Source organism: Citrus clementina, unplaced genomic scaffold (assembly GCF_000493195.1).
Source record: "Citrus clementina cultivar Clemenules unplaced genomic scaffold, Citrus_clementina_v1.0 scaffold_2, whole genome shotgun sequence".
NCBI classification, from domain to species: Eukaryota; Viridiplantae; Streptophyta; class Magnoliopsida; order Sapindales; family Rutaceae; genus Citrus; species Citrus x clementina.
The window spans coordinates 21,302,247-21,312,597 of NW_006262688.1; positions in this window are offsets into that span (position 1 = coordinate 21,302,247).

The window sequence follows — 10,351 nt, forward strand, 5'->3', positions numbered from 1 at the left end:
TTGCAGACCTTTATTGATTGTTGTGAATACATAAAAACCCCTTTCGTAGGGTATCTTATGAGAGACGAGACTTGTATTACCCACTAGCTAATCCTAGTTTTTGGCAGTATTCAAAGGATGGGATGCAAAGTTTATATTTCAATTTACCTGCCATTTACTCGTGAATGTCATGTTTCGATTGATTTTAACTTTTTCATTCAATCATAAAAAATGTAGCCTGGTAACACCACTGAATGTCTGATATTTTAAATGTCATAACACTTGAGTTATAAACATTTGTCCTACTTTGTATGTATGGTGTTACTCCAAATAAAGATACTACAACAAATTAGGACCAAATGATTTATATGATTTACAAAGAGTTGTTTAATACTCTATTATTACTTTTTACCTACTTTGTATGTGTATTGTTACTCAAAATAAATATTTCAAAACAAATCAGGGCCAAATGATTTATACGATTTACAAAGTTTTGTTTCGTACTTGATTGTTACTTTATTTTAAAAACCATTGCTTCAAGTGTCGTTTAATTGTGGCGGGTTCTAAATGTGTTTGTGTCATCGCACCTTGTATGTTAAACGATAGGAAGTGTGTCATGGAGGACCTTGCCATTCTCACAAGAGGAAAGGTAGGTTCATTTGATCGAATTCCTCAACACCTTTGAATTAAACTGTTATATCAAAGATATCATTATGTTCGTGTCTTTTCATTTTTAGATTTAGACGGAATGTGTAATATGAATTTCATGCTTAGCATGCCACCAATGCTTTGCTCATGCAAAAAGGTAAGATATATTAATGATATGTCGTGTAAATCTTATTGTTGGTCTTGAAGCCAGTATTTGCTAGAGCACATCAAGAGTGGGATTTGTCTAAACAAGGTAGCTTAAAAAAAGTCTTTATTGTTTTGGATAAGGATTCAGTGTTGAGCTGGGTTTTTGCTGAGTATTGAATCAATAATTGTTAGTTAAAAGAAATAAAAAAATAAAAAGTCAAAATAAATCTTAATCATTGATTCAGTGCTCAACAAAAAAAAAAAAGCTCGACATTGAATCCTAATCCTATTGTTTTGGTTTATTTGTCACCAAAAATCATTGTTCGTGGTGGGTCCGGTGACTGAGTGGACATTCGTCGTAGATTTGAACAAGGTTTGTTTGGGTTATTTTCAATGGTTTAATATACCAACAATTAATCCAGCTCTCCACAGTTTTATTTATTAAATGATATTTGTTCTTTCCTAAAATAGTTTAAATCCACATTGAAAATCAACACCTCGTATGAGTTAGAAATATGTTGGGAGTTAGAAATTTGTTTTTGATAGCTTTCAGGAGGTGCTATTATTTTGAAGGTTAGGTCATTTGGTTTTGTATATTTTCTTGTACAAGTGTTTAATTCTAGCATATTTTCTTGTACAAGTGTTTAATTCTAGCATTTTAAGCATATGGAACTTCCCCTCTAAATGAAATCATATATCAATGGAGGTGGTTTTGTTGTCAGGCTGGTGGAACTAGTAAAGTAGAAGTGAAGAAAAAGAATGTTAGGGTTGAGAAAGCAATAAGGGCTTCCTCAAAGTTTTACCTACTCATTATGCCTTTATTATCAGAATTTCAAGGACGCCTTTTTTGAATTGATGCATAACATTTTGTTTTACCTCGTAATTATGGATTTATTATTTTCAGGTAATGGTGTCACACTTTTATATGTCTTAAAATAGTTGGATAATTTGCAAACTAGAAACTCATTCAACTTCTCCAAAATGTTCTTATGCTGCATTTATTAAACTGAAATTGGAATGGGCAAGAATGTGAAAAGGCTGGAATTGGAATAGTGAATGGGAATCAAAATAAGTTGTTTACTAAAACTGTAGAAATTGAATTCGGAATGAGCTGTATTATCATTAATGTGTTTACTTTTTCTTGGAATCAGAATTGAAATAAGTTAAATTGTAACAAATTACTAAAAAAGTTCTAAAAAAGTACTTATGAGTTTGAGTAAACACATGTATGGTTATTAAATGTACTTTTTACAATAAAAGTACTTTTTATTGTAACAAATTACAATAATTCATTAAGTACTTTTTAGTAATTTGTTACAATCTAATGTTAGTAAACGCAACATAAGATTATCTGTTCTTCTTTCCATGTTTGTTTCTTCAGTGTCAAGCTATCAACTCAAAATGGCCATAACCTTTAATGGATTTCCCAAACTTGTGATTGAATTTTGTTCAAAAGTGAAAAATCATATATGAATTTAACAAATCCTATATGAAGTTGCATCTCAACTAGCATTTGGGGCAAACAATCACTAGTTGCGCAAATGTCACACTTGTTTAAAGTCAAGGGAATACGTGTTGTAGTTTAGAGGAAAACAAGAGTTAATAATAACGTCATACATGTAACTCAATCAGAGTCATACAGCTAATAACGCACATGATAAATTGATAACCATTGAATCCAATAATTGATTCAAAAGCAATCTTGTGAAGCCAAAATCAAATTGACCGTCTGTTTTCAAAAACCTAGTAGCTAATAGCCTAGTACCAACTTATGCTTTTATCATTATTGTTCAATGTCGTGATGAGTAGCACAAGCTTTTAGAACAAAAGCAGCAACCAACGAATGAAATGGAGAGGACTTAGAAAAGAAAAGGCAAGAGTTGGAGTTTGTTGTGAAGGAAACAAATATGTGGAAGAAAAGAGAGAAGTTTTTAATCTAAGCTAGGTTAGAAAAGTGTGTTTCTTGATGAGTTTGATCAAGTTGTCATTTCCCCAAACTATAGGGTAGGATATGCATGGATTTCCCTTTAACGATAGTGCTTGACCTAAAATTTAAGCTTGAAAGTCTACGCTTTTTATAACGGTGGGTGAATCTGTAATATAATAATTTATTTAATTGAACTTGTGGTTATTAGAGTATTTAAATATAGGTCAGAGGCTCATATTTGCATTGACTCCACGTTAAAATGAATTTTTTTTTTTTGCCTTCCTTCATATTTTGTCAAAGTAATACTTAGATGCAAACCATGCCCCAAATTTTATGAGGCATTGGGCTTATTAATGCTTTTCATAATGGAAGACGCAATTAGCTGTTGGGAGCAGGCCATACATACAATGTCGTACATAACATACAATGTCATACATACATGTTTATGCCAAGCATTTCTACCATTAATTTGAACCCACACACATTTGCAGTTGCCTATGCACATGATTGTTTTCGATACTGGAGTTGATAAATCGATTGTTCTTGACAAGCTACTGATTCAACACAATTCTGAGAATGTTTACGATCTGTTTAGATGTTTGTTTTCTCCAATACTGAAAAACTAAATAGATATAGTATTTTTTTTCTTTTTTAGATAATTTCCAATGTTCTAGCTGTGATTTAACTTAGATAAGAGCATTTTCATTATGTTCATACTAGGTGAATGTATTTCATACTAGGTGAATGTACAGACATAATCAAGTCAGGAAATATTGAGCCAGTCCCGATCACGACAGATGTATTTTTGCCGGTTAGATGGCAATAAGTGACCATTTACAGACCGAGAGATTGAAGTTAAGATCTATAACTTATGATCATATTTTTTCAGCTCATGCTAGTGAGCACATACTAATAATATTGTTGCTTAATCAGGCACACTTGGCCACACACTAATATCACATACGATGAATAATGCTCCAGCAATGAAAGGAACATAGGCGGAATGGTGGTTGAGCTCCTTGTGTGGATGTGTAAAGTTTCTTTGTTCCATTCTTTGAATATTTAAGTAGTTTTCTATTTAAATTAAATTGAATAAGTTGTTTCTTTCTGAAATACAAGACGCAATTCCTACGAGTGTTTCTATTAAAACAAAAAAAAAATTATTTTGAATTTGAATTTTGTTTTCGCTTTATTTGCTAGGGACTAGCAATAAGCTGGTTGGGGGGTGTGTTGAGTGTTAGAAAATGCATATTTATAAAGGAGAAAACCGTCATTTTACATTTCAAGTCTTACTAACAACCCTTACTTTTATGTATTTAACATTCTTATGATTTAATTACGTGTGTTTTATTTTAATTAAGTAATTTATGTATTTTAGGGGCATTATAGTCATTTCACAACAAAGGAGAGATCAGACGGCAAAACGGACATCACTTTTGAACTCAGGACGGTCGAAAACCTTAGGAGGAGCATAAAAGGAAAAATGGCACTATTCACATGTACGGTACTATTCACGTGTACGATACTATATACGTTACTGTTCACGACACTGTTCACATAGACGGATGATGACGTGGCATTGACCGATGATGTGGCATTGACTGATGAGGTGTCACGATCCTGTTGGACTAAAATTCTTATGTACTGTTGATGGTGACGTGGCAGCATATCAGTGGACGAAAAATCTCGCGTACGGTGCATGCATCACACAGGATTATTTTCAACCAAACCGCGTTACTGTTCATCCGGGTCAAACCGCGTTACTGTTCAAAGTCGGGTCAAACCGTGTTACTGTTCATCCGCGTGGTCAAACCGTGGACTGTTGACTGATGACGTGGCGCAATCCTGAGCGTCCAAATTATTTTTAATCCGATGGCCATGATTTACTCCATGTATCTATAAAAAGGGGGCCTCCCCCCCCTAATTTGATATCTCTGAATCCATTTTTGGGATCCATTTTCTGTAATTCCTTCTCCATCTTGTATTTTCTTCGTATTTTAATAAATTTCCATTTTGCCCCTAGTTCAATTATGAGTGGCTAATTTTCTTTCAAGCTTGGGTTGAAGGTGAAGTCTCAACATGTGTCATGGGCTTAATTTGGTAAATTTATTTTCTCTTCCCCTCTAGTTTTTGTGGATGTTTTGACTTCTCGTCGACAAATAATACTAATCTTGCTAGTACCGCCTTGGTTACACCGGCCTTCTAGTACAAGGTTATTATTATTTGGCACGATAAGCCCTTAGCACCATATTGATTAGAGCGTGGTTCATGAGGTGTGGATTCCCCCCTCATGATTTAATTGGCATTAATACGGATTATTTAGCCCATGATGCATGTTGATACGGATCCAGATACCCAAGTACGTCATTTCAATAGAATTCTCTTCAATTTATTCTCACCATTTCAATACCAATTTTAGAATTTATTCTCTCCATTTTAATTTAAGTTTTAGCATATTCCAATCATTTCCACCACAAATCCAATCACCCATTCACAATATTAATTCTATACACAATTAAAATCCACCTCCTCGTGGGATCGACACTCGTCACCATAAATCTATACTACAATAGATTCGTGCGCTTGCGAGTACATTAAAATTTGCACAACACATGCCACCAAATTGGAACACATTCATCAGATGGTATGAGTTGCAGAAAGGAGACTAATTTACATAAAGAACAAACTTATTAGTCATTAAGACATGAAGTCTTTGAGAAGATGATATGAAGTTCTAATTATTAAATTTTAATAACTTTAATTGGCATCTTCAACTTCTAAAATTTGTGGAAATGTTATCAATATAATTCCTAAGGATGAAAATTGTCAGTAGTCTCATCAGTGAGAGCAGCTTCTTGACACATCCTCACTCGGTCTCACTCATAATTTTGAATATTGAAGTAGATTTTTAATTAATTAAAATTAATAGGTTGTGTTTTGTTTCTGCAATCACCAGAGTTTTAGAAATAATGAGTAAGGGTTGGGGTTGGTGTGTGCACAAAATTATTATAATTATAATTATTAATAGTTGAATAGCGCCAACTTGACTTTTTCAGATGTTTCTAGGATTGGAAAGTGAGGTTGAATCATTAATAGGGAAATCATTCAAGAAAACGTAGAATGAGGATGCGAGACAGCAAGAATATTAAAAAGTATGTTAGAACCGGTTATATTAAGAAAATTTTTAGTTTAGATGAATCATATTTTGATTTTTTTTATTCAACAAAAAAATTGCATTAATCTCATGAGAAAAGAGTATAAAGTAGTTTCGATAGAAAATTTTCCAGCCAAATAATAACATTAGACGCAATGACAGATCCAGACACTTGAATTAAGGGACGCTTACTTTAAAAATTTTAATTTAGTTTGGGATACTTTTTTTTACTGTTCATTTAAACACATTTAAAGGCACAAAAACACAAATTCTTTTTTTTTTTTAAATTTAAAAAATCACAGTAATAAAACATTTACTTTAAATGTTGGAACTCATTGTGACCACATTTGTAAAAGTATCATTTTTGTAAGTAATCTCTACATACTATCTAAATAAAATAAAATAATATTATTACTAGGATTTGAACCAAATTTCTAAAACTATTAATAACATTATTATCACTAAATTACAAATATTTTATTATATAGAAAAAATATTCAAATTCTTTTTATTTAATTCTTTCAAAAGAGTTTTGTACATATTTAAAAGAAAAACAATGGCCAGAAGAGGTTGACACCACTCTTGGGTCTTAGCTGGGCCTGCTCATGACTAGACGACTAGACGCAAAGGCGTTGAAGATTTTTGAAGAGGTTGGTAAGGTTTTGAAGATTTTTGAAGCATAAGGAATTAAAATGTTTTCAAGATGGCCCCGGACATGTTTTCAAGGCAACCCACAATTTTCTTAAAATACTAACTTGCAATATATTTTGGCAACTTCCAACTTAAAATCCTGGTTCTGCGACTGATTAGGAGACTTGGGTCAATTTTAAATTTTTGCTAGCATATGAGCGGATTCAAGAGACATGATGGACTCAAAGAACATCTATTCATTCAATCAGCCCATGAATATCACTAATGACCCAAAAAAACCTCAGTACGAGAGCTAGAGAGACAATTAATAAGTTCATGAGACACTACACAATTGGCTTGATCATCACCAGCATGTTCTACCACTTTATTAGATTGGCCTGGATTTGCTCTTCCCGTGCAAACAACAGAATCCCATCTAAAGTTAGATTAATTGCATGTTATCCTAGGTGGCAACGTTAGATTTCACAATTGAAAAATAGTATTTTTGTATTTGAATTACCTTTTGTTTTCAACTCTTTTCTTATAATTATTTTTTTAGAGTATGTATTCATAGAATAAAGTTCTTTATGTCCCATTTTATTTAATATATTTCTTTCTATTTATGAAAATTTATGGTCATAATAAAATATAATTTTTTTAATTTAGCCTGAGGTAATATGAAGTTTTGGGTCCACCCCTGGTTAACTTATTGACTAACAACTAAATAGACGATGTTTGGATTGCCTCTCCGGTGATTGAAATTTTTTTCTTTTTTGAGAAAAAAAAAGAAAATACTTAAGTAGTTTTCTTTTTAAATTAAATTAAATTAAATAAGTTGTTCCTTACTGAAGTACAAGACGCAGTTCCTACTAAATAAATTAAAGATTGAAGAATATAGAAAATGTAAAAGCTAGCTGCATACACAGCTTTTGGGCATGCATTAAAGGACAAATTAATCAAGCGCGCCCACCAAATTGGAACACATTCATGATTCACTGGATGTGGATGGTGATTTGCAGAACGGAGACTTTGCATAAAAGAACAAACTTATTAATCATTAAGACATGAAGTTGTAATTATTTAATGTTAATAACTTTAATTACCAACTTCTAAAATTTATGGTAACGTTATCAATAAAATTCCGAAGGATGAAAATTGTCAATCAGTCTCATTAATAACAGCAACTTCTTGCTCAATGTCACTCGTTTTCACTCTTAATTTTGAATATTTAAGTAGCTTTCTTATTAATTAAATTGAATAAGTTGTGGTTTGTGTGTAATCGCTCGAGTTTTAGCAATATTGAGTAAGGGTTAGTGTTGGTATTTGCACAAAATTATTATAACTACAATTATTAATAGTTGAAGAGCACCAAATTTATTTATTGAGTAGTGTTACACATCTCAAATTTTTCATCATAAATGATATGACATTCATCAAATTGATTGGTGAGATAGTACAATTATGAATTTTGTAAGAAATTATGAAATTTAATGAATGAGATATCATTTAGAATAAAATTTAAAATAATAGGAGTATATTACCACTCTTATTTTTTTAGACTTGGTTAGGACTGGAAAATGATGTTGAATCATTAATAGGAAAATCATTCAAGAAAACTTAGAACGAGGATGCAAGGCAGCAAGAATACTAAAAAATATGTTAGAGTCGGTTAAATTAAGAATATTTTAAATAGCTTTCATAAAGCATATTTTCATATTTTTTTAATTGAACATAAAAATTGCATTAATCTCATGACAAAAGAGTATAAAGTTCTACTAAAACATTTTCCAGCCGAACTACAAAACTAGTCGTCGAGGCGGAACTACATTCACGCCTAGGGTTGCCAATGTTTCAAATTTTTTTTTTATAAAAATAATGTGAAAACTAAAAAGTTTTCAAAACGGTCCCCAATATATTTTTCAAGGCAACTCTCAATCTTCTTCATATTTTGGCAACCCCTAAATTAAAATCTTAATTCCACCAACGACTAGACGACTTTTGCAAATTTTGCTAGCTTGTGAGTTGATACTTTAATGCGCGCTCAAATTTAAGTTGGCAAAAATACATGATTTTTCTCTAAGCTCGGATTTTAATCTTGTGGTAAGGAATGAATGAAATAATATATATATATATATATATTTTTTAAAGGGTGAAAGACCAAAAAAGAAAAAATAGTACTTGAAAATTATAAGCTCAAAAGTTGTTTAACTAGCAATTCATTTATTTATTTTTTTAGAAGGAATAATTCATGAGTTTTCAAGTCATCTTTAACAATAGTGAAATGTGAAAATAATTGTTGCATCTTCAGAAAGTAGTCCTCTTATAAGAATGCACACATCCTTTTAAAGTACAGACGTTCGGATTTTATATGCTCATATTACAATATATTTATGTAATATTCAGAAGTTTCATCGAGAGTTTTTAAGTTACATTTCACTCTTACCCCTGCTCATCATCAAATTAAATGTATACCCTTAGAATTGCACTCGTGACTTCTTGCTTCCACTGCAATGGTTAAGCCAACTAGGATATCGGGATTTAAATTTACGTGATTATAATATATTCTCGAAATGTAACGAGACTAAAATGATAATATAAGCCTGTTAAATCAAAACCAAAACAAAACAATTGAGCCATTGGACCTTAGTACTAAGGTCTGGGTTGAATTTACACAAACAAGCCCAAGTTTGTATAAAAATGGGCCAAACCCAATGCATCTTTGAGTTTGACCCCTTCACCTTATTCCATGCAACTTAGTTAATTTTTTTTGTAAAACCAAGCAATTTGTATGTTTGTTTTATTATTCATTCCTTTTATTAATTTTTTTTTTTCTTGAAGTGTTCTGTCAATGCTGATCCTAGTGTCATACATCATATCGAGATAGCATACATTGTATACTTATGGGTGCAAGTATATGCAACACAATCTAATGTATTTATGCCTTTGTTGGGGTTAACCAATTTAACTATAAAAACTTATACAAGAGGTATGAAATCACAATAAAGAAAATTTTATTTTTCAATCTTGTGTACTTAGAAAAGAAAAAATGGTTGATCGTGATTTCTTTTTCATTAGATTTTAATACTAAAGTATGCATGGTGTAATGTTTAGAGAAAAATAAAGGGGCGCTTACTGTTATTTACTTAATTTGACATCTAATTTTGTGAACCACATTGGATTGGATTTGTTGGATCTTACTGTCCACATAATCTGTTTTGGTCTAAATAGGCATCAGACTTTGATTGAACTCTGGGCTCAAATGTGGAATTAGCTAGGGATGGGCATGAGTTGGTTTGTGTTAGATTTTAAAACAATCTGAACTAAATTATAAAAATTTGGATCTGACCCAAACCAACCCAAATATTTTTAACTCAATCCAAATAACCCATTTGGGTTTGGTTTGAATTTTATGATCAAAATATTTTTTACTTTGATAAATTTAATTATATTAAAATTATAATATATTATTAATTTTATTAATTATTAAATAACTATTAAAATATGAAAAAATATAGTGGATAAAAAATTATAAATAATAGATTTTACAATAACTTTATCCTTAAATTAAAGAATACTAGAAAATTAAAATAAAATTTAATTACGAAAAATCATTATTTCTCAATAAATGAGAACGTAAACTTTAATAATAAACTTTCACAAATATGATATCAACAAGTAAATTAAATGAAAGAAAAAAAAAATTAGTGGTATTAACCATATTAAAACACAAATTCAAACAATATCAATACAAATCAAAACAAGATAAGCATCCCAACTCAGATATCAAAACAATCCATCATAATCGTTTATATCCTCAGTACTTTAGTTGAAGCGGGGGTCGAAGGGCGTGCTAGAAAATAGCTTAT